This window comes from Pongo abelii, chromosome 12 (assembly GCF_028885655.2).
Source record: "Pongo abelii isolate AG06213 chromosome 12, NHGRI_mPonAbe1-v2.0_pri, whole genome shotgun sequence".
NCBI classification, from domain to species: Eukaryota; Metazoa; Chordata; class Mammalia; order Primates; family Hominidae; genus Pongo; species Pongo abelii.
Genome location: NC_071997.2, coordinates 122,799,223 through 122,824,658, shown reverse-complemented (window position 1 = coordinate 122,824,658; position 25,436 = coordinate 122,799,223). Strand labels below are relative to the sequence as shown.

The following is a 25,436-nucleotide window of genomic DNA, read 5'->3' as shown; positions in this document are numbered from 1 at the left end:
AATAGCCTCCTCCGGCCTTCTCCTTCCCTCTTTTGCCCCAGCGGAGACTGGATGTGTGAAGGTTGAGCCTCATCAAAACCCCCAAATAGTCACTACTTTTGGGAAAGAAAAACTTTAAAAATGAGGGAGAAAGGCAAAGCAACCCCCACCCCGCCCCCGCCCCCGCCCCAGGAAAGAAGGAAGAGGAAAAACCTAGGTGATGGTCATAAATCTAGCTTTTGGTCTTGGATTTTATTTTCCTTAACCGCTTTTCTTTTTAAGTGAACTAACCACAACCCAGAGTAGAAAACGCTCCAAAGCTGCCGAATTCAAACCCAGCGAGCCTTCCTGTTGGTTGGTCCTGTGTTTTACTTAGATGTGATTACTTCCTTCCCTTGCCAACCTCCCGCAACTTTAAATTTCAGCCTTTCCAAGACAGGGCAATTCAAAAGTCCTGGGATTAACTCACCTATCTTGACTTGACATTAACTTTTATCCTGATTGATTGGATTCCAGAATAATTGTGAAAATGGAATTTCGGCTAAACTTTCCCAACCACAGACTTGAAATTTTACTATTTTATCACTTCAGGAGTAGACATTAAAAAACATATGCCTAAGAAAATGGAATAAAAATGGGACTCAAATTCACATCCATTTATTTTTATTATTAAGAGAGAACAAGAGGCCGGGCGCGGTGGCTCACACCCGTAATCCCAGCACTTTGGGAGGCGAAGGCAGGTGGATCACTACGTCAAGAGGTCGAGACCATCCTGGCTAACATGGTGAAACACCGTCTCTACTAAAAATACAAAAAATTAGCCGGGCGTGGTGGCGGGTGCCTGTAGTCCCAGCTACTCGGGAGGCAGGAGAATGGCGTGAACCCGGGAGGTGGAGGTTGCAGTGAGCCGAGATCGTGCCACTCTGCACTCCAGCCTGGGTGACAGAGTGAGGCTCGTCTCCAAAAAAAAAAAAAAAGAACAAGAAAGTATTTATAATCTAGCTGGACGTGGTGGCTCATGCCTGTAATCCCAACACTTTGAGAGGTTGAGGCAAGCAGATCACTTTAGGTGAGGCGTTTGAGACCAGCCTGGCCAACATGGTGAAACTGTCTCTACTAAAAATACAAAAATTAGCCGGGCATGCTCACTTGAACCCAGGAGGTGGAGGCTGCAGTGAGCCGAGATCACGCCACTGCACTCCAGCCTGGGCAACAGAGCTGGACTCTGTCTCAAAAAAAAAAGAAAAGAAAAAGAGAGAGAGAAGAGAGGAAAGAGAGAGAGAGAAAAGAAAAAGAAGAGAAAAAAAATGAAGCTGTAATCCCAGCACTTTGGGAGGTTGATACGAGCGGATCACTTCAGGTCAGGAGTTGGAGACCAGCCTGGCCAATATGATGAAACCCTGTCTCTACTACAAATACAAAAATTAGCCGGGCATGGTGAAGGGCACCTGTAGTCCTAGCTGCTCGGGAGCCTGAGGCAGGAGAGTCACTTGAACCTGGTAGGCGGAGGTTGCAGTGAGCCGAGATCGCACCACTGTACTCCAGCCTGGCAACCAAAGAGACTGCGTCTCAAAACAAACAAACAAAAAAACCCAAAACAAACAACAACAACAAAAAAAAAAACAAAGAAAAAGCGAAAAGAAAAGAAAAGAAAAAACAAATTTAAAAAAGAAAGTATTTATGATCCCTCCCGCCTTTTTTTTGAGACGGAGTCTCGCTCTGTTGCACAGGCTGGAGTGCAGTGACCCGATCTCTGCTCACTGCAACCTCTGCCTCCCGGGTTCAAGTGATTCTTCTGCTTCAGGCTCCTGAGAAGCTGGGATTACAGGTGTGCGTCACCACGTCCAGCTAATTTTTGTATTTTTAGTAGAGACAGGGTTTCACCATGTTCGCCAGGCTGGTTTTGAACTCCTGACCTTAGGTAATCCACCTGCCTTGGCCTCCCTAAGTGCTGGGATTACAGGCGTAAGCTACCGTGCCTGGCCTCTCCCCCCTTTTTTTTTTGATGTGCCGTCTTAACCATCCAGGTGTAGGACGTGGGGCCAAACACAGATGTCATTTGGGTGCGCTAAGTCCACAGATGTGTCTCGTTTGGAAGCTATTGATATGTTTTTAAGAAAACAAATCTCATCTTGAAACTCTTTAAACCCCAAAGAACAACAACATTTAGAGGCAAACAAGATTTTTCTTGAGTTCACTCAGTTTAATCATTTAAAGGAAAACATGTTTTGCTTCTGCCTAAATAGAAGCTAGTCATGTGACTCACGTTTAAATACATCCACAGCTCCCTGCGTTCACCTCCCAGGGCAACCAATTTTTCTGGCCACTCTTGATTCCAACACTGTTTCCCAAAACTTGTCATTAGCTCCGCTTCAGCGGGAGGAATGCCAGAGCCAGCATTCTTTCCACTTTGAGAGAACATTTTAAAATCTGCTACATTTGTAGACCTGGCTTCCATCAAATATGCTGAAAACCCAGATTGATTTTATTAGAAGCTTCCCATAATAAGCAAACAACCTAAAAGCTTTCCACATGACTAATGCCCCTAAGATCGTCTCTAGAAATAAATAAGAATTTTTGTCCGAAAGAGTTAGCAATGTCTCAGGAATATTGGAGAACTGAAATGGGGTGTAATCCTTCTTAAGAAAATATCTGGCAGCCGAACCTGCAGCTGAAGGACTCTTTTATGCGGTGATAGTGCTCGTGGGTGCTGGTGATGGTGGGTGGGAGGTAAAGCCCAGTTTGAGAACTATCGGCTTAACTCTGGGAAAATAGAACTTCCTTTCCTTAAACAAATTAAACATTGGAAGAGGACTGCAGTTGGTGATACTTTTCGGAAGGACTCGGGCGCCTGAATGATGTTTTCCTTGGCTTCAGGAGTAGCCAGGCATCTATCTGCAGATGAAGCCAGTTCCTCCCACCACGACTTGTGGACCAGTCATTACAATGGCCTGCCAAACCAACCCACCTTTCAAAACCCCACTCCAGGGCCCCTGCTTCAGGACTCGCAGATCTACTCTCCCTGCTCAGGTATCCTGCAGTTTCCCACCGTTCATGGCACTCCCAAGCCGTTACGTAAGAAAGATGTGTTGTGCAGTTGCTGGTTCTTATGAATATGCAGACAGATAGTATTTGCATTTGGGTGATAAATGAGACGGCATTTGAAATATAAGCAAGCCATGTTTCTATTTTTAATGCTTAATCGGTAACTTGAGAGAGCCACAGTGCTATTAACTAATGCTGATATGTTTGGACAGCAGCAGCCCACATAATTGCTATTGTCTTTTACCAAAGTGTCCAAGCTTTTGCATTTGGTTTCATGGTTTCGGCATCAAGAGGGGAAAACAAAATATAAGGGCGAATCACCATTAGTCATTAAGGACAATTAATGAGTTACAGAACTCCTTTCAATATTTACTCAGAAATAAGATATGTGAGGTCCTCAGGGTTGGCAGGTCCAGGTCATGGCTGATTTGGCCCGTTCTATAACACTGTAAAAAATTCTGACAGTAAAATGACAATGACTTGTACCCCATCTAAACAAAAGGTTTCCACCTTTTCCACTGGAATTTATGATGCATACTTTCCATGACTAGAGCAGTTCTCGTTTAGAGGCATCTCATGGCTTCTGGCTCAAAACAGCAGATTGGGTGCAGAGTTGTCTTCTCTTGGTACTTGCGACTTTGCTGGAATTAAGATAAAAGAAAAAGGGATAGAGGAGGAGTTGTAAGAAGGAGGGAAAATCACAAAGGAGAGGTTTCAATGCATTTCTGAAAGATGGAAAGCTGACAGTAGAGAGCTGCCAGATGACACAGGCTGAGCAATTGCAGTCTATGCCATGACGACAGACGCTGGAGAGGAAACGGGGTCAACGGACTGACAGATGAGACTCCGGGACACGGTCAGCGGGTATAAAAGGAGGTGGGAGTGAGAAGTGGGCATCGGACCTAAGGAGCGATTAAGATCTTTACATGGGACAAGGGCATCATCCCCCACTGACTCCTGCTTATATTTAAGAAAAAAAAAAATGACCAGGTAGCTGATGTGGTTTCACTCTGCTGCCGTGTGTGTAAGACTCTTTTCCCATTGGATTTTTACTCCAACTAGGAATTTAGACCGGGAGGCGGGGGGTGGTGGGTTTGTGGGGTGGGGTGGGGTGGACAGGCTTTGATTAGCTGAGCAGACAGGAAGCTGGCCGCCTTGAACTGGAGCTACTCGAGGTTCAGGTGCCCATCCCTGGCCCACTGAGTAGGATGATGTTTGTGTGGCAGGACTGTCCTGTTTCCAGGGGCTGTGCACACAGCAGCTGAGAAAGGTCCAGTACAGTGTCCACAGCCGCTGGCCTCAGTGAACGTAAGCTTCCTTCTCCTTGCAAATCTGCTACACAAAGTGATCCGTGGGCTGACTCCCCTGTCCATGAACCCACAGTTTTGAGCGTGAGATTTGGAGGCCACTCAAAACATACTCGGACCCTAGGCTTTGTTGGGGTCATTTATCATCCTGAGGACAAGGTGTGAGGGGAGAGGGAGGGCAGTGCTGGGAAAGAGAATTGAGTCTGTGTAAATTTGGCCATTAACATGTAATATTTATTACAGAGGTTAACCTTTAAATGCTGTTGGCTAAAAAGAGTGTGCAACAAACACAAAACGTCCAACTTTAAAGCTCAAACCCCCCACTGTGAATATCAACTTCTCTAATGTGGAAGCGGCCCTGTGGGGGTGGCCATCTCTGCACATATGCATCCCATGGTCCCAGACACCTGGGAAGATGCTTAAGTTCTTTCTTCTCATCAGAGAGCTGGGAACCAACCAGTCAATTAATCAGCTCAAAGGACTAGAGTGCTGTAGTCAAGGCCCAGGTTAAATATTAAAAGCGTCTTTTAGCTCTTTAATTTGTAGCTGTTTAACTTGGTAAGTGGAGTTGAAGTCCCAGCCTGCTCATGGCGATTACTGATTAATGCCTGTGCACATTTGTACAAGTCCCCCTGGCTGCACGATCGCCTGTCCTCTGGAGTGCAACTTTCCTTCACCGCGCAGTCAACCTCCACCCAACGGGGACAGCTGACACTTCGAGAGGCCCTGCCCTGACCCTTTACCGACTGTGGCTCGTTAAATGTGCCTCACAGCAATCTTGTAAGATAGATATTTTCTGCCTCTATTTTACAGATGGCAAAACTGAGGCTCCGAAGAGTGGGGAGCTGGCCTAAGGTCTTGAAGCCAGTGACAGCCAGAGCTGGGACTCAAGCCACTGTCTCTCCAGACCCCATGGTTCTTTCATTATGCTATCTGTACCCAAATAAATGACAAATCTAGCAGAATAGACCAGCCAAGCTCTGAATATATGGAACTATTACCGTTACCCAGGGCCACCATGTAGGTGAGGTGACTGATACGGTTTGGATTTGTGTCCCTGCCCAAATCTCTGTTGAAGTGTATTCCCCCCAGTGTTGGAGGAGAGACCTGGTGGGAGGTGATTGGATCATGGAGGTGGACATCCCCTTGGTGTTCTCGTGATAGTGAGTGAGTTCTCGTGAGATCTGGTTGTTTAAAAGTGTGTCCCCCTGCCTACTGCTTCCTGCTCTAGCCATGTAGGATGTGCTGGCTTCCGCTTTACCTTCTGCCATGGTTCTAAGTTTCCTGAGGCCACTGCAGCCATGCTTCCTGTACAGCCTGCAGGACCGTGAGCCAATTAAACCTCTTTTCTTTATAAATTACCCAGTCTCTGGTAGTTCTTTTTTTTTTTTTTTCTTTTTGAGATGGCGTCTCGCTCTGTCCCCCGGGCTGGAGTGCAGTGGTGCGATCTCAGCTCACTGCAAGCTCCGCCCCCCAGATTCACGCCATTCTCCTGCCTCAGCCTCCCGAGTAGCTGGGACTACAGGCACCCACCACCATGCCTGGCTAATTTTTTTGTATTTTTAGTAGAGATGGGGTTTCACCATGTTAGCCAGGGTGGTCTCGATCTCTTGACCTCATGATCTGCCTTCCTTCACCTCCCAAAGTCAGGTAGTTCTTTATAGCAATGTGAGAACAGACTAATACAGTGACCACCTATTTCTGTTTCCCCAGAACTGAGAATATTCCCAGGTCATGGTGGTCAACCAGATTAGTTGGTCACCCTACATGTAGGGTTGTACAGGTTGTTCACTAAACAAGAGTGCCTGACCAAGAAGCAAATAGAGGCTGCAAGCCAGCCATGTTGCATTCACCAAGCTGTCCTCATGGAGCAGGGCTGTATCCCCCTAGAGGAAGGTACAATATGGGCTAGCTAAGGCCCTACTAGTCCCTCTGACACTATGAACCCAGAAGTTTGAGCAGCTCAGTGATTTGGGTAATGATCTCATTGTAAACCAACCTCTCTCTTGCCAGGAAATTTCTCCCTCTCCCCTAAACACACACACACATTCCTAATCACATTCTTATAAACTGTTCAAGTCGTGGGAAATGAGGCTGGAGAAATAGGAGAGATCCAAAATGCCATGCCTGATAGCCCTGAATGCTGTTCTCCAAACATCTCCTCCTGGATACACAGCAGGAAGGCACTCCCCCGCTCCCCGTGTAATCAGGTGTCACTTCTGGCCTGGAGCATTCAATCCTAGTGAAAGATCCCATCCAAATTCTCCTTCTCTTGGCTGCAGCAACTGGTACCGCTCGATATGGTGGCAGCTCCATCAACCAGGGTCCTGGAAGGGGAGTCGTGGAGCAGATCCCCTGGCTGGCTGGTGATGGACGTGTAGCCTGGCTGACAGCCAATCTTTGCTGTCAGAAGCCATTTCTGCTGGGGGCCGTTTCTTGCTGTGGCACAGCCTAGCTGTCCTCACTGAGACTCCAAAGTAAGAAAACGTGCACTTGATTCTATGAACTGCACAGCTCCCCTGCAGAGTAATGGAGTCAGCTTTGCAGTTTTCTTCTTCTTTTAAAGAAACAGAAGCTCACTCTGTTGCGCAGGCTGGAGTGCAGTGGTACAATCACAGCTCATTGCAGCTTTGAACTCCTGGACTCAAGTGATCCTCCTGCCTTAGCCTCCTGAATAGCTGGGACTATGGGTGCGTGGCACCACACCCAGCTATTTTTATTCTTTTTTTGTAGGGATAGGGGGTCTCACTATGTTGCCCAGGCTGATCTTGAACTCCTAGCCCCAAGTGATCTTCTTGCCTTGGCCTCCCAGAGTGCTGGGATTACAGTCCTAAGACCCTGTTTCCTGTACCTGGTCTAGGTTTGCACTTGTCAAAGATCAACCTTCTGTATCTCTTCGGGGGTTTTAAACATGAGTAAGTTTGATAGTGGACTTAGTCTTAAATATATTCTTAGAAACTAAGATTTTAATCGTTGTGATTATGCTTTTTTTGGTAAAAGTTACTTTAATAAAATCTCTCTGGGTAATAAGCAAATTGTCATTCCTACATATTTTTAAAATTGGACATTTCTAGTTGGTTGTCTTGGGCTTTCTCTGTCACGGAGCTGGCCCATGCTTCTGTGTAGCTTTGTGGCCTTCCCAACTGTAAAGCGAATCCCCACATCTCAGCCCATTCCCTTCATGGCCCCTCAGAGCTCAAAGTCAGTGGGTGCTGGTAAAACAGGGTGTCAGTGAAAGCCAGATAGACCATCGAAGGCACCAGGAATAAAGAGAGGGGATGTCTACCCAGGGGGAGGTGAGTCATCCTTTCTGCCATCCAGACACACACATCTGACATTTTTTTTTTTTTTTGAGACGGAGTTTCCCTCTTGTTGTCCAGGCTGGAGTACAATGGCGTGATCTTGGCTCACTGCAACCTCTGCCCCCTGGGTTCAAGCGATTCTCCTGCCTCAGCCTCTCGAGTAGCTGGGAATGCAGGTGTGCACCACCATGCCTGACTAATTTTGTATTTTTAGTAGAGACGGGGTTTTGCCATGTTGGCCAGGCTGATCTCGAACTCCTGACATCAGGTGACCTGCCCGCCTCGGCCTCCCAAAGTGCTGGGATTACAGGCATGAGCTAGTGCTCCCGGCCTCATCTGACATCTTTCCAGTCCTGAGAGGTGTGTTTTTTTCACTCATAATTTGGTCACGGCTGGGAGCTGTGGCTTGCACCTATAATCCAAGCACTTTGGGAGGCTGAGGCAGGCAGATCACTTGAGGCCAGGAGTTTGAGACCAGCCTGGCCAACATAACGAAACCCCATCTCTACTAAAATACAAAAGTTAGCTGGGCGTGGTGGCTCACGCCCGTAATCCCAGCTACTCTGGAGGGTGAGGCATGAGAATCGCTTGAACCCAGGAGGCAGAGATTGCAGTGAGCCAAGATTGCACCACTGCACTCCAGCCTGGGCAACACAGTGAGACTCTATCTCAAAACAAACAAACAAAAAATAATAATAATTTGGTCCCTATGCCATATGGACCTTACAATTTTGGTGGACATCTCTTCCTTTTATATAAGCATGCTGTGTGTTACGGACCAAAGGTTTGTGTTCCTCCAAAATTCACAGGTTGAAATCCTAACTCCCAGTGTGTTGGCATTAGGAGGTGGGGTCCTTGGGAAGTAATTAGGTCATGAGGTGGAGCTCTCGTGACTGGGATTAGTGTCCATATAAGAAGAGACCTGAGAGCTTGCCCCTTTCTTCTCTCTGTATCATGTGAGGACACAGCAAGAAGAAGGCTGTCTGCAAACCAGGAAGACAGCCCTCGCAGGACACTGGATCTATTGGCGCCTTGATCTTGGACTTCCCAGCCACCAGAACTGTGAGAAAGAAACGTTTATTCTTTCAGCCATCCAGTCTGTGGTATTCTGTTAGAGCATCCTGAGCTAAGATGGTGTGTTTAAGAGAATGGGAATACTTAGACCTGAAAATGGAGTGTTGCATTCAGGGGTCAGCAATCTGTAGCCACCAAGCCAAATTTGACTTCCAACTGTTGCTGTAAATAAAGTTTTATTGCAACACAGCTACACGCCCGTTTGTTTGCATGTTTCTCTGCCTGATTTTGCATCACTATGGCTAAGAAATAGTCACCATCTGGCCCTTACAGAAAAAGTTTGCCAATCCCTGGTTTAGTTAATAGTTCTCTGCGTTTCACCCATTAATCCCAGGTGATATGGTTTATTCACGAAAGAAAAGGCAGTTAATATTAACCACCTAAGAGCTTTAGTTACTTATTTCTGCCTTCATAGCTAACTCACTGTTCTCACCTGGGGCCTCAGGGAAGATTGTTGAGTTATGAAACCCAAAGTAAAAAGGGGAAATAAATTAGTCTCCCTCATGTTTAAATTCCTCCTTTTGGAAGAACGAAAAACTAGATCTGAAAAATCATTTTTCCTTTTCTGCTTCTTCTAAATTTCTTTATTCCTAACAGATAAGTGTGTTTTTGTTTTCCAGCTGTGACTCCAGACAGGATCCAGAGAGGGGTTCAGAGAGTCTTCTCTGGGTTTTATGGAGACTTACTTTGCCCTTCTGTGTTAGCCTCTTAAGGCGCTGTGTTAACCTTAGGCACAGGAAGGCAGGAGAATCGCTTGAACCTGGGAGGCGGAGGTTGCAGTGATCCGAGATCACGTCATTGCACTCCAGCCTGGGTGACAAAGACTCCATCTCAAAAAAAAAAAAAAAAAAAAAAAAAAGGCACAGGAAAGGAGGCAGATAAAATGTTAAAAGCATTTCCCCTCCCTTGTTCTTTTTCTTCTTCGGACTCTAATAAAAGGATAAAATCTTTTAGATTTCCAGTTTTGCAGCATTGGCACCAGAAATCAATTAAAAGCTATTTTTAGTCCACTCAAGAATACTTATCCAAAAAAAAAAAGAATAGCTATCCAAATGTTTTGACTACTTAAACTGAAAGCAAACTTACACCAAAATGAAATTATCAGAAAAGAAGCTCAATCTGTTTGCACAAGTGTACACCTCACATGTTCCATTTGATTCAACTCTACAAATGTTTGTAGAGCACCTACCATGTGATACATTTAGGGATATAGACATGAATAATCCATAATCCCTACCCTCAAGATGCTCAGGGGCCAGTGGAAGAGACAGATATGTTAAATAGTTAAAGTAACTGGAGAAACATGTAATAACAGGTACAAAATACAAAGGAAGGGCCGGGCACAGTGGCTCACGCCTGGAATCCCAGCACTTCGGGAGGCCAAAGCAGGCTGACTGCTTGAGCCCAGGAGTTCAAGACCAGCTTAAGCAACTTAGTAAGACTTTATCTTTACAAAAAACTAAAAAAAAATTAGCCAGGCATGGTGGTACACACCTGTAGTCCCAGCTACTCAGGAGGCTGAGGTGGGAGGATCCCTTGAGCCCAGAGGGTGGAGGCTGCAGTGAACTGTGATCACACCACTGCACTCCAGTCTGGGCAAGAGCGTGAGACCCTGTCTCAAAAAAAGAAAGAAGTAGAAGTGTTTCCAAGCAGAAGAAAAATAAGAAGGGACGGTACTGAGGTAGTGAGAGGTGACAGCGTGCTGGCAGCCCTTGCAGCCCTTGCAGCCCTTGCAGCCCTCGCTCACTCTCGGTGCCTCCTTGGCCTCCGCGCTCATTCTGGCCACGATTGAGGAGCCCTTAGGCCAGCTGCTGCACTGTGGGAGCCCCTTCCTGGGATGGTCGAGGCCGAAGCCGGCTCCCTCAGCCTGCGGGGAAGTGTGGAGGGAGAGGCACGGGCAGGAACCGGGGCTGTGCATGGCGCTTGCAGGCCAGCTAGAGTTCCGGGTCAGCTAGAGTTCCGGATGGGCGTGGGCTTGGCGGGCCCCGCCCTCGGAGCGGCCGGCCGGCCTGTTGGCCCCGGGCAGTAAGGGGCTTAGCACCCGGGCCAGCAGGTGTGGAGGGTGCACCGGGTCCCCCAGCAGTGCCGGCCTACCGGCTCTGTGCTCGATTTCTCGCCTAGCTGCCTCGCCGCGGGGCAGGGCTCGGGACCTGCAGCCCGACATGCCTGAGTCTCCCCCACCTGCCGTGGGCTCCTGCGTGAACTGAGCCTCCCAGATGAGCATCACCCCCTGCTCCACAGTGCCCGGTCCCATCGACCGCCCAAGGGCTGAGGAGTGCGAGTGCACCGCGCAGAACTGGCAGGCAGCTCCACCTGCCGCCCTGGTGCGAGATCCACTGGGTGAAGCCAGCTGGGCTCCTGAGTCTAGTGGGGACTTGGAGAACCTTTAGGTCTAGCTAGAGGATTGTAAATACACCAATCAGCACTCTGTATCTAGCTTAAGGTTTGTAAACACACCAATCAGCACCCTGTGTCTAGCTCAGGGTTTGTAGATGCACCAATCAGCACTCTGTATCTAGCTCAAGATTTGTAAATGCACCAATCAGCACTCTGTGTCTAGCTCAAGGTTTGTAAATGCAGCAATCAGTGCTCTGTGTCTAGCTAATCTGGTGGGGACTTGGAGAATCTTTATGTCTAGCTAAGGGATTGTGAATGCACCAGTGGGCACTCTGTATCTAGCTCAAGGTTTGTAAATGCACCAATCAGCACTCTGTGTCTAGCTCAGGGTTTGTAAATACACCAATCAACACTCTGTATCTAGCTAATCTAGTGGGGTCCTGGAGAACTTTTGCATCTAGCTCAGGGATTGTAAATGCACCAATCAGCACCCTGTCAAAATGGACCAATCAGCTCTCTGTAAAATAGACCAATCGGCTCTCTGTAAAATGGACCAATCAGCAGGATGTGGGTGGGGCCAGATAAGAGAATAAAAGCAGGCTGCCCCACCTAGCAGTGGCAACCTGGTGGCATACTCCTTCTAGGCTGTGAAAGCTTTGTTTTTTTGCTCTTTGCAATTAAATTTTGTAGCTGCTCGCTCTTTGGGTTCACACTGCCTTTATGAGCTGTAACACTCAACTGTGAAGGTCTGCAGATTCACTCCTGAAGCCGGCGAGACCACGAACCCACTGGGAGTGAACGTATAACTCCAGAGGCGCCACCTTAAGAGCTGTAACACCCCGAAGGTTTGCAGCTTCACTCCTGAGCCAGCGAGCCAGCGAGCCCGCGAACCCACCAGAAGGAAGAAACTCCGAACATCAGAAGGAAAAACTCCGGACACGCCGCCTTTAAGAACTGTTAACACTCACCACGAGGGTCCGCGGTTTCATTCTTGAAGTCAGTGAGATCAAGAACCCACCAATTCTGGACACAGTAGGACTACTAAGGAAGTGAAAAGGGAAGGTGCTGAGGTAGGACTACTACGGAAATGAAAAGGGAAGGTGCTGAGGTAGGACTACTAAGGAAATGAGAAGGGAAGGTACTGAGGTAGGATTACTAAGGTATTAAGGACACAGGACCTTCAAGGAAGTCAGTGTGCCAGGCAAGGACAGAACAGCAAGAGATGGTGCTAATTCCCATGTGAACTAAGTTCACTGCTAGAGTGAGGAAAAGAGCAATCTAATTTTTTTCTTTTTTTTGGAAACGGAGTTTCACTCTTGTTGCCCATGCTGGAGTGCAGTGGTGCAATCTTGGCTCACCACAACCTCCGTCTCCCAGGTTCAAGCAATTCTCCTGCCTCAGCCTCCCAAGTAGCTGCGATTACAGGTCCTCGCCACCACGCCCGGCTAATTTTGTATTTTTAGTAGAGACAGAGGTTTCGCCATGTTGGTCAGCCTGGTCTTGAACTTCTGACCTCAGGTGATCCACCCACCTCGGCCTCCCAAAGTGGTGGGACTACAGGTGTGAGCCACTGCACCTGGTCTTTTTTTTTTTTTTGAGACAGAGTCTTGCTGTGTTGCCCAGGCTGGAGTGCAATGGCAACCTCCACCTCCCGGGTTCAAGCCATTCTCCCTATTCAGCCTCCGAGTAGCTGGGATTACGGGCACCCGCCATCATGCCTGGATAACTTTTGTATTTTTGTAGAGACGAGGTTTCACCGTGTTGGCCAGGCTGGTCTTGAACTCCTGACCTCAGGTGATCCACGCACCTTGGCCTCCCAAAGTGCTGGGATTACAGGTGTGAGGCTGAGCAATCTGATTTCTAAAAAGCATCCTGCATTTTGAAGAAAGTGAAATCCAAAAGTGAAGAGAGGCTCCTCCTGCCCCCACGATGGCATTAGGCATATGGCCTGTGTGGCACCACTCGGGTTCTGGATGAGCACACAGCAAACACATGGAGTTTTGGAGTCTGCAGTGGAAGGAACCCTGGCTAATACTCTGGGAACAGAGCCCTGAAGAAGGTAGTGACTCCTCCAAAGCCACTCAGCACGTGCTCCAGAGCAATCCTTTGTTGAGGGCTGTGGTGTGCTGGGCACCCTGTGAGGCTCTGAAGTTCCCTCAGCAGCATAATGGGGTAGACTCTGTGAATGTCCACTTGATGGACAGGGCATGGAGTCTTGGGGAGCCCAAGATACTTGCCCACAGTCACACGGCTAATCCATGGGGGAGGCTCGGGGTCTCCCTCCAGGGACCATGCTCTCCTGACACCTTCCTTAACTTGAGGCCAGGATCCTGGCTCCCGGCCGTGCCCACCATCACCAGCAAGCCAGCAGACAGTTGCACAAATGGCTTCAGTGGCATCTGTAAAGCATGTATACCTGTCCTTGAGGGAACTCTCTCCCAGACCGGAGCCGGGTCAGCATCTTCCACTCCTAAAATGATCATGGTCCGTCTTCCAGTTCGTATAAGCTGGAACCCACGTGCCTGCCTCTAGTGGCCAAATGCGTGAGGGGATTATTTGGATTTCTGTGGCATCTGAACCATCATTACATTAGGCTCTCCATTGCATCTCTAAGTCCAAATGAGATCTGAACACCAGCTGCCCTTAGAGCAAGCTCGGGTTGCCATGGTAACTGGGCCATCCTGCTCTTCTGGACTCCAGCAGTCCAAGTAACACCACTCGGGTCTTGGCTACAAAGCTCAGCTCGCAGCAGGCCCGTCTCTCACCTCTAGCTGCATGTTTCAGAACACCGGCTGGGGAGAGGAGAGCTTAAGTAAGGTACTTTCCTTGATCTGATCTTCCCCTGATTAGCCTGTCAGCTAGTTCACATGCATTGACTGCGCACTAGCTGCATGTGAGGCCCCGTGCTGAGCGTGGGTATGGGGGTGCCTTTAGCATACGGAGATGGAACCTGAAGTCTAGTGAACATCTCGGCTGTAATTCTGCAAACACTTGTGGCCCTGCTAGTCTCAGGCATTGTGCTAAGCACTGTGGGGAGATGAGCTTGACATAGACCGACCCTGCTGTCAAAAAGCGTGTACCCTGACTGGGGAGATAAAAGGGTGAACAAATAACTGCAGTCCAGCGGGATAAATCGGATAGAGCTTGCACACAAAGTCATGGGGCAAGTACCTCTGCCTGGGGGCATCAGGGCAGACTTCCCAGCAGAGGCAGCTTTTGAACTGCTGCTTAAAAGATAGAGGTTGCTGGGCACACTGGCTCACGCCTGTAATTCCAGCACTTTGGGAGGACAAGGTGGGTGGATCACTTGAGGTCAGGAGTTTGAGACCAGCCTGGCCAACATGGTGAAACTATTTTTAGTAGAAACCATCTCTACTAAAAATACAAAAATTAGCTGGGCATGGTGGCACATGCCTATAATCCCAGCTACTCAGGAAGCTGAGACAGGAGAATGGCTTGAATCTGGAAAGTGGAGGTTGAAATAAGCTGAGATCGTGCCACCGCACTCCAGCCTGGGCAACAGAGTGAGACTCTGTCTCAAAGGAAAAAAAAAAAAAAAAGAAAAAAAAGATAATTAGGCGTTCACCAGGCAGAGACAATGGAGAAGGGCGGTGCAGTCATGGAGCCGAGAGAGAAGAGCATCAGCAGCCCAGCGAACTAGTCAGGATGGGAAGGCGTGCGGGATGGGAGGGGAGGTGGGTGGGTCCAGATTAGAAGAAGCTTGACCGCTGCTGAGCAGGTTGGTTTTCATTCTGAGGGCTGTGGGGAGTTTATAGAGTGAGTTTCAGCTGCCCAACACAGGAAATGGAATGGAGAGGACAAAACAAAAGGCCCAGAGCCCAGCTGGATGGCTGGGACAGTTGTCCCGATGAGCTGGGGTGAGGTGGGGTCTCTCCTTCCAAATGGCAGCATTCTTCCATCTCAGTAGCAAACTGTGGAGCTGATACTTTGATCCTGAATGGGTTTGCGGGAGCCAAACCCTTTCCTTCACCATTCGTGCTGTCAGGGGGAACAGGCATCTCAAGAGGGTTGTTTCCTGCCTCGCTAATTTTTTGTATTTTTAGTAGAGACGGGGTCTCCCCATGTTGGCCAGGCTGGTCTTGAACTCCTGACCTCAGGTGATCCACCCGCCTCGGCCTCCCAAAGTGCTGAGATTACAGGTGTGTGCCACTGCGCCCGGCCAGTCCAGATCCCTTTATTTTGCTCTATTTTCTTTCCATAGCCCTTTACCTTCTAAGGTACAATTCAATGTACTTATTGATTATGTTTATCAATTATTATACTTATTGGTTGCATTTACAGTGTCTGAACCTCAATAACTATTTGTTACCTTGCTGAATAGTGTGAGAGGAGGATGTATGAGAGCCTCTCTCTTCTCCGGGACAAGCCTGGGCAAATGGTCCTCAGAACTGCTCCTCATAGGTTTTTGCTCTTCTAGGGCAGGAATATTTCTAGCCACATGCACATTGTCTGTCTGGAGCAGGAGTGGGGTCTGTTGCCAAGTGCCAGCTCTAGGGAGCAGCGGCGCTTGGGAAATGGAGGCACTCTGGATTCAGGGGGAGTCTCCTGTCTGTGTGCTGTGGATAAACTACTTCATCTCACCGCGCCTTCAAGTGTGATGAATAATAAATGCCCACCTTGCTGTGTTGTTGGGAGAAGTGAATACAATTAAAAGTGATTATGCATGTTGAGCAATCAGTACAGCGTGTAGAAGATAACGAGGCTCAAACAGTGAGCTATAAACACTTTTGCAAAAGACAGCTACTTAAAATTCGAAATACATTTTCCCAGAAAGTCAGTGGAAAGAAACTGTTCCCTGGAGTTCATGAGAGAAGTTTGGTAACTGAGTGGAAAATGTATCACCAGCTGAAGGCTGGTGTCAACTCAATGACCGTTTTTGAGGCCCTAGCCCCGGCCACCCTGTTCTGGTGATGGGTGGGGCTGCTTTAATCACAGCCTTATTTTACCTTTGGCTCTGGACATATGAATAGGATTGGAAATCAGAGCTCAAAGGACAGAGCCGGCGCAGTCTAAACGCCATCCTTCCAGGTGGGCAAGCAGAAGCCTGGGGAAGGGGAAGCAGCTCCCCTGGATCACAGGACAGAGGACCGGTGGGAGGACTGCGCAGGGTAGCAGATGAAGGCCTCCCAGCGCAGCGGCTCCCAGAGGAGTGTGGAGCTGGCCCAGGCCCCAGCAGCCAGTGAGGAGAGAGGGGCTTCACAGGGGTCAGCCTGTCCTCCAAATCCATCCTTTTTTTTTTTTTTTTTTTGAGACAGACTCTCGCTCTGTCACCCACCTAGAGCGTAGTGGTGCAATCTCGGCTCACTGCAAACTCTGCTTCCTGGGTTCAAGTGATTCTCCCTCCTCAGCCTCCTGAGTAGCTAGGATTACAGGCACATGCCACCACACCCAGCTAATTTTTCTATTTTTAGTAGAGACAGGGTTTCACTATGTTGGCCAGGTTGGTCTCCAACTCCTGACCTCAAGTGATCTGCCTCCCTCAGCTTCCCAAAGTGCTGGGATTACAGGTGTGAGCCACCACACCCAGCCCCATTTGATGCTCAGCTGACTGTGTCAATACCTGTGTGCAATGTGGAATAAAAATATATCTTCTGCAATAAAATGTCTCTTCTGCAATAAAAATGTCCCAGTGTCTTCTATATAATGAACTGCATCCTGCCCTCGCCTCCAAACAAGCCCCAACCCGGCCTCTGTTCCTTCAGGTCGTGTTTCAGGTCAGTTTCTCCCAGCTCCTCCCAGCATGGGAGCCAGAGCTTTTCACTGCTTCTGCCTGGAGGAAAAGGCCCTGAGCCACCGCGAGGCTGGGGCTTCCCCAGCGGCTGCAAGCGGCACACATTTCCAGGCTAACTCCAGGGTTTCGGCTGGGTGGGGCTCCTGGAACTTCCACACGGGAGGACTGAGGGCAGCCTAGTCATCTGCCCCTCAGTGGAGGGGGTGAGAGTGGCTAAGGGGCTTGACAGATGCTAAGAGGGAAAGCGCACTATTGGATTAGCGTCCTCCATGTATTTGAGGAGGGGAGCGCTTGGGAGACTGATGACCCTACCCGCTACCCTGCACCATCACTGGCTCTTAACAAAATTTATTATTTATGTGGTCCTGCCATGTGCAGGGCCCAGTGCTGGAGGAAATACGGAGATTAATAAGATCTTTATGTCTGGCCCCAAACACAGCATGTTGTTCCATTCCACTTGTGGATCACCTGTTAATGTGCGAGGATTGCGCTCTGCAATTGTTTAAAGATAATCATCCTTAACAATTTCAAGGGCAAGATACTCCTTCGCAAATGTTGGCGCAGTGTGTGCTCAGGAAAAGGAAAAATAGACTCATTGAGGGTCTGAGTGGGAGATGGGGCTTTTGGTAGAATAAAGGGCGCACACACACACACACACACACAAAATAGACTCATTGAGGGTCTGAGTGGGAGATGGGGCTTTTGGTAGAATAAAGGGTGCGCGCGCGCGCGCACACACACACACACACACACACCCCCACCCCCACCCCACACCTGCTGCTTTGGTTCAAATGCATTTCTTCCCTCTTAATAACATCTATGGTACTGGGAAAATGGCGTGAATGGTTTCCCTCTCCTCCCTAAAAAGCCCGCAAGAGTTGGGGGGGGGTGTCTTGGTGGAGGAGGCTGGGGAGGGAAAGCAGCGTTCCTTGGCCTTTTCTACCCTCAGCTGCAGAGGAAGATCCAGAGGGTGAAGTCCAGGTGGTGGGCCTGGGAGCCCAGAAGAAGGGCCAAGGGACAGGCTGCCTGCTCCAATTGTATCCTAAGTCCAGTGAAGTTACACAGGTTTGTTTCCTGCAAGAATTCTCAGGACCTTCACTCTGCGAATGAGAGCTCCAGGAGGGAGATGAGGTGAGTAGTTAACACTTCCCAGAGCTCTTTGTCAAGGAGCATCTGAGGGATGAGTGTTCAAAGGGGGAGGAAGAGAGTCCCACGGCCTTCTGGGGACCCTGAACCTGTAATCAGTATGGCAGCATTCCTTGGTGCGTCAGAAAATCGGCCTTGACCAAATGCAAGGCATTCCAAAGAGTGATTCTCCAAAAGTTTGCTGAGACTAAATCTATTCGTGGTTTTTTTTTTTGTTTTTTTTTTTGAGGTGGAGTCTCTCTCTGTCGCCCAGGCTAGAGTGCAGTGGCACGATCTCGGCTCACTGCAACCTCCACCTCCCAGGTTCAAGGAATTCTCCTGCCTCAGCCTCCCGAGTAGCTGGGACTACAGGTGTCTGCCACTGCGCCTGGCTAATTTTTTTATTTTTAGTAGAGACAAGGTTTCAACATCTTGGCCAGGCTGGTCTCGAACTCCTGACCTTGTGATCCACCCGCCTCGGCCTCCCAAAGTGCTGGGATTACAGGTGTGAGCCACCACGCCTGGTCTCGTGGGTCTTTTTAAAAATTTTTTTATTAGATAGAGTCTTGCTCTGTCGCCAAGGCTAGAGTGCAATGGCACGATCTTGGCTCACTGCAACCTCTGCCTCCCGGATTCAAGTGATTCTCCTACCTCTACCTTAGCCTCCCAAGAAGCTGGGATTACAGGTGCCTGCCCCCACACCCAGTTAATTTTTGTATTTTTAGTTGAGATGGGGTTTCACCATGTTGCCCAGGCTAGTCTCAAAGCCCCGACCTCAGGTGATCTGCCTGCCTCAGCCTCCCAAAGTGCTAGTGTTACAGGCGTGAGCTACCATGCCTGGCCTATTCATGGGTCTTGATCAGGTCCCTGAAAGTAGGACAGACTTCTCTGGCTCACTGTCAGCGGTGCTGTCTCTGACATGCAGCTGAGATCTCAGGGTGTTGAGTCACCACTAAAAGCAACAGTGGTGCAATCAGAGAAGGACAGATCCATTGTTTCTGGTAACAAAAAGCTCAAAACAAGCCACTCATGAAGTGCAGGCAAAGCAACCAAGCAACCAAACAAGGGGCCTGAAAGCGAACAAATGTATTGGGTATGTTTGTGGTTTTGCTTCTTAAACTCTGACTGTAGCCCAAGGACTGAAGCCAGGGCCACTGTTATTGGTCTTTGCTAAGGAGTTAATGATCTAATCTGAGGCATCCAGTCAATGACACTGTATCTGGAATTCTTTGGACAAAGGGTCGAGGGAAGAGATAGCTGCACTAATGGCCAAGGTCAGCAGTCCTTCCTGAGCTCCCGAGAAAGGAGACAGGAGACAGGGCACTTGCTTGCTGTTGTTGTGATGATGTAATCATAGACCATAGAATGATTAATTCAGTCACCTAGGCGAGGGCCTGAGGACACACAGACCAGTAAGACCCAAGGATCTCTTGGTCGAGAGGAGATGGCACATCCATGAGAGACCCATAGCAAGCCAGGTGCAGTGGCTCACGCCTGCAATCCCAGCACTTTGGGAAGCCAAGGTGTGAGGATCGCTTGAACCCAGGAGTTTGAGACCAGCCTGGCCAACACAGGGAGACCTTGTCTGCACAAAAAATAAAATAAATAAGCTGTTCATGGTGGCATGCACCTGTGGTCCCAGCTACTCAGGAGGCTGAGGCAGGAGGATCACTTGAGCCCAGGAGGTCGAGGCTGCAGTGAGCTGTGATAGCACCACTGCACTCCAGCTTGGGCAACAGAGCAAAACCCTGTCTCAAAAATAAATAAGACAAAATCCTCAATATGCAAAACTGGAAAACGCAGTGGGAACTCACTGCCTTAGGAAAACATGTCATTTCCAGCTTTGATCACTGTTAAAAATGGCTCGGAGAGGCCGGGAGTGGTGGCTCACGCCTGTAATCCCAACACTTTGAGAGGCCGAGGAAGGCGGATTACTTGAGGTCAGGAGTTTGAGACCAGCCTGGCCAACATAGTGAAACCCCCGTCTCTACTGAAAAAAAAAAAAAAAAAAAAAAAAAGAGCCGGGTGTGGTGGCTGGTGGCTGGCACCTGTAATCCCAGCTACTGGGGAGGCTGAGGCAGGAGAATCGCTTGAACCCGGGAGGTGGAAGTTGTAGTGAGCGAAGATCACGCCACTGCACTCCAGCCTAGACGACAGAAGGAGACTCCATCTCAAAACACCAAAAACAACAAAAAAGGCTTGGTAACAGCAGCACATTTGCCCCCTACTGGCTCTCATGAGGACCAGTGAGAGTTCTGCCCTTTCATATAGTTTCCCCTAAGAGGAAGTAAGTTTGGGGAGGGTAGCTGATTCCATGTCTTGGGGTAGCAAATAAGGATGAGTCTGGAACATCCTGTTGCCTCCAGAAATGAAGAAGCTCTCAGGCATAGCAGGGGCAGTGCTAAAGGAACAAAGGAATCTCAGGGTTGCCCATGTGCCAAGTGGTGCATGGCGCCTGTGAATAGCCTCTGCACTCCAGCCTGGGTAACAAAACAAGGCCCTGTCTCTAAAAAAAAAAATAATAATAAAATAAAATAAAATAAAATAAAATAAAATAAAATAAAATAAAATAAAGCTGCACCATTTTACATTCCTACCAGCAGTGCACAAGGGCTCCAATTCCTCCACATCCTCACCTATACTTATTTTCTGCTTTGTTTTGTTTTAATAACTATTTTTTTTAATTTCCACGTCCAGCATTAACTTTTTTAGAGGTATTTTAACAGGTTGACAATGTAGAGTTTAGAACAAAAATGATCCTGTTCCCTGCTGCATATCACTTAGCCCTGCCTCGTGAAAAAGGCTGAAAAAGTTAGACAAAAGATTAGAGATTTGTTGAGGTGGGACATGGTGACAGAGGGACCTTAATTTTAGTGCCTTTGGAGTCAGACAGACCTCAGCTGACTCCCCCTCTGTGCACTCGGAATGTGTAACTGGAAGCTCCCTGGCCTCACTAAGCTTTACCCCCCGTCTATAAAATGAGCTATTGATACTTCAGTAGTGTGTCGTGAGGCTTGCATGAGTGAACCTGCAGTGGGCAACAGCACAGTGCCTGCACATCGAATCCTCAGGGAATGCTAGCTGGTGCAATGACTGAGCTCTGCTGGGGTTTTCCAGGGCTCCCTCTTTTTTGAGATGGAGTTTTACTCTTGTCTCCCAGGCTGGAGTGCAATGGTGCGATCTCAGCTCACTGCAACCTCCGCCTCCTGTGTTCAAGTGATTCTCCAGCCTCAGCCTCCATGGTAGCTGGGATTACAGATGCTCACCACTATGTCCAGCTAATTTTTGTATTTTTAGTAGAGACAGCGTTTTGCCATGTTGACCAGGCTGGTCTTGAACTTCTGACCTCAGGTGATCCGTCCATCTCAGCTTCCCAAAGTGCTGGGATTACAGGCATGAGCCACCACGCCCAGCCCAGGGCTCCCTCTTTACCCACCACTGCCAAAGCCCCAAGATGACACCAGGAGGTGTTGCCGTTCTTCCCTGGTGGAGCCTGAAAGGCAGGCCCGAGAGGCTTATCTCAATGTGAGATACAAAATTAGCTGGGCATGGTGGTGCATGCCTATAATCCAGCTGCTGAAGTTGGAAGTGGAAGTTCCTGAAAAAATTAAACATAGAGTTATGTTTATGTATGAGTCTGTTCTTATATTGCTATAAAGAACTATCTGAGTCTGGGTAATTTATAAAGAATAGAGGTTTAATTGGCTCAAAGTTCCATGGGCTGTACAGGAAGGATGGCTAGGGAGGCCTCAGGAAACTTACAATCATGGCAGAAGGTGGAGGAGAAGCTGGCACATCCTACCTGGCTGCAGCAGGAGGAAGAGGGAGAAGGGGGAGGTGCTACATTCTTTTAACCAGATCTCATGAGAACTCACTCACTATCATGAGAACAGCAAGGGGGAAATCCACCCCCATGACCCAATAACCTCCCACCAGGCCCCTCCTCCAACACTGGGGATTACAATTTGACATGAGATTTGGGTGGGGACACAAATCCAAACCACATCATTCCACCCTTGGCCCTTTCCAAATCTCATATCCTTCTCACATTGCAAAATACAATCCTCTCTTCTCAGCAGTCTCCCAAATCTTAACTTATTCAGCATTAACTCAAAAGTCCATAGTCCAAAGTCTCATCTGAGACAAAGTAAGTCCCTTCCTCCTATGAGCTTGTAAAATCAAAAGCAAGTTAGTTACTTCCAAGATACAATGGGGGTATAGGCGTTGGGTAAATACACCCATTTCAAGAGGGAAAAATTAGCCAAAACAAAGGGGCTACATGCCCCATGCAAGTCCAAACCCCAGCAGGGCAGTCATTAAATTTTAAAGCTCCAAAATAATCTCCTTTGTCTCTGTATCTCACATCTAGGCCACACTGATGCAATGGGTGGGCTCCCAAGGCCTTGGGCATCTGTGTCTCTGCAGGATGCATGCCCCTTGGCTGCTTTCACAGGCTGGCATTGAGTGCTGTGGCTTTTCCAGGTGCATGGTGCAAGCTGCTGGTGGATCTGCCATTCTGGGGTATGGAGGACGGTGGCCCCTTTTCTCAGCTCCACTAGACAGTGCCCCAGTGGGGACTCTGTGTGGGGGCTTCAACCTCACATTTCCCCTCCACACTGCCCTAGTCGAGGTTCCCTATGAGGGCTCTGCCCCTGCAGCAAACTTCTGCTTGGACATCCAGGCGTTTCCATACATCCTCTGAAATCTAAGTGGAGGCTGCCAAGCCTCAACTATTGCCCTCTGTGCACCTGCAGGCTTAACATCACATGGAAGCCACTGAGGCTTATGTCTTGCACCCTTTGGATCAGCTGCCTGAGATTAATCTGGGGCACTTTTAGCCATGGCTGAGCTGGAGTAGCTGGGATGCAGGGAGCAGTATACTGAGGTTGTGCAGGGCAGCATGGCCCTGCCCATGAAACCGTTCTTCTCTCCTAGGCCTCTGGGCCTGTGATGAGAGGGCCTGCCTTCAAGGCATTTTCCCCATTGTCTTGGCTGTTAACATTTGACTCCTCTTTACTTATGCAAATTTCTGCAGCCAGCTTGAATTCCTCCCCAGAAAATGGGCTTTCTTTTCTACCACATGGTCAGGTTGCAAATTTTCTAAACTTTTATGCTCTGCCTTTTTTTTTTTTTTTTTTTTTATTAGATGGACTCTCACTCTTGTTGCCTAGGCTAGAGTGCAATGGTGTGATCTTGGCTCATTGCAACCTCTGCCTTCTGGATTCAAGTTTCAAGTGATTCTCCTGCCTCAGCCTCCCAAGTATATGGAATTACAGGCGCCCACCACCACACCTGAGTAATTTTTGTATTTTTAGTAGAGATGGGGCTTCACCATGTTGGCCAGGCTGGTCTCGAACTCCTGACCTCTGGTGATCCTCCCGCCTCGGCCTCCCAAAGTGCTGGAATTATAGGCATGAGCCACTGCGCCCAGCCACTCTGCTTCCTTTCTAAATATAAGTTCCAGTTTCAGATAATCTCTGCTTTTTTAATTGTTGTTGTTGTTTTGTATTGCTTTTTGAGACGGAGTCTTGCTCTGTTGCCCAGGCTGGAGTGCAGTGGCGTGATCTTGGGCTCGCTGTAACCTCCACCTCCCAGGTTCAAGCAATTCTCCTGCATCCGGAGTAGCTGGAATTACAGGTGTGGATCACCATGCCCGGCTAATTTTTTTTTGTATTTTTAGTAGAGATGGGGTTTCCCATTGTTGACCAGGCCAGTCTTGAACTCCTGACTTCAGGTAATCCACCTACCTTAACCTCCCAAAGTGCTGAGATTACAGGGATGAGCCACCACACCCAGCCCTCAGATCATCAGTTTGCTCACACCTCATGCATATAACCATACACTGTTAGAAGCAGCCAGACCACATCTTGAACACTTTGCAGCTTAGAGATTTCTTCCACCACATACCCTAAATCATCATTCTCAAGTTTGAATTTCCACAGATCCCTAGAGCAGGGGCACAATGCCACCAGTCTTTTTGCTAAAGCATAGCAAGAATGACCTTTATTCCAATTCCCAGTAAGTTCCACATCTCCACCTGAGACCACCTCGGCCTGGGCTTCATTGTCCATATCACTATCAACATTTTGGTCACAACAATTTAACAAGTCCCTAGGAAGCTCCAAATTTTCCCCCATCTTCCTGTCTTTTTCTTTACAGGTACATATACACTTGCCCTTGTTCATAGCAGCATTCTTCATAATAACCAAATGGTGGAAACAACCCAAACATCCACAGATGACTGGATAAACAAAATGTGGTCTATCCACACGATGGAATATTATTCAGCCTTAAAAAAGGGACATTATGACCCATCTTACAACGTAAATTAACCTTGAGAATGTTATGCTAAGTGAAATAAGACAGTCACTAAAAGAACAAACAATATATGATTCTATTCATATGTGGTACTTAGAGTGGTCAAAATCATAGAGATAGAAAGTAGAATGGTGTTGTCAGGGGCTATACGGAGGGGGAATGAGGAGGTTTTGTTTTGTTTGTTTTTTGTTTGAGACAGGGTGATCTCTGTAGCCCAGGCTGGAGTGCAGTGGTGTGATCACGACTCACTGCAGCCTTGATCCTCCCAGGCTCAGGGGAGCCTACCACCTCAACCTCCCTGGTAGCTGGGACTACAGGCACATGCCACCACACCAGGCTAATTTTTTATATTTCTAGTAGAGACAGGTTTTTGCCATGTTGCCCACACTGGTCTCCAACTCCTGGACTCAAGCAATCTGCCCACCTTGGTCTCCCAAAGTGCTGGGATTACAGGCGTCAGCCACCGTGCCTGGCCTGAGGAATTATTATTTAATGGGTCCAGAGTTTCAGTTTGGGAACATAAAAAAGTTCTGTGAATAGATGGTGGCAATAGTTGCACAACAATGAGAATATACTTAATGTCACTGAGCTTCACACTTAAAAAGAGCTAAAATGGTAAGTTTTATGCTATATGTATTTTACTACCATTTTTAAAAATGATTTTTAAAAAGTTAATGATAAAAATCACAAAATTTGAATAAAAGTGATCTCCTTTCTCTTGTCTTATGATGATTCAGAGCAATTAAAAGGCCCAGAAGATGAGGTAGGTGTTCCCTCCTGTTATCTTTTTTTTTTAGAGAGAAAGTCTCGCTCTGTCACCCAGGCTGGAGTGCAGTGGCACCATCTCGGCTTACTGCAACCTATGCCCCCCAAGTTCAAGTGATTCTCATGACTCAGCCACCCGAGTAGCTGAGATTACAGGTGTGTGCCACCACGCCCAGCTAATTTGTTTGTTTTTGAGACAGTCTTGCTCTGTCGCCCAGGCTGGAGTGCAATGGTGTGATCTCGGCTCACTGCAACCTCCACCTCCCAGGTTCATGCGATTCTTCTGCCTCAGCCTCCCGAGTAGCTGAGACTACAAGCATGTGCCACCACACTCGACTAATTTTTTCGGTATTTTTAGTAGAGATGGGGTTTCACCATGTCAGTCAGGCTGGTCTTGAATTCCTGACCTCAAGTGATCCACTCACCTCAGTC

At 48.2% G+C, this 25,436-nt stretch overlaps 1 non-coding gene across 1 annotated transcript; it reads right to left on the bottom strand.

The window, feature by feature from the left end:
• Window positions 1–9,325: 9,325 nt before the first annotated feature.
• LOC112132190 (small nucleolar RNA SNORA26) lies at window positions 9,326–9,442 on the bottom strand. The gene has a single exon (XR_002913997.1). It is a non-coding gene; the product is annotated as a small nucleolar RNA SNORA26 (small nucleolar RNA).
• Window positions 9,443–25,436: the final 15,994 nt, after the last annotated feature.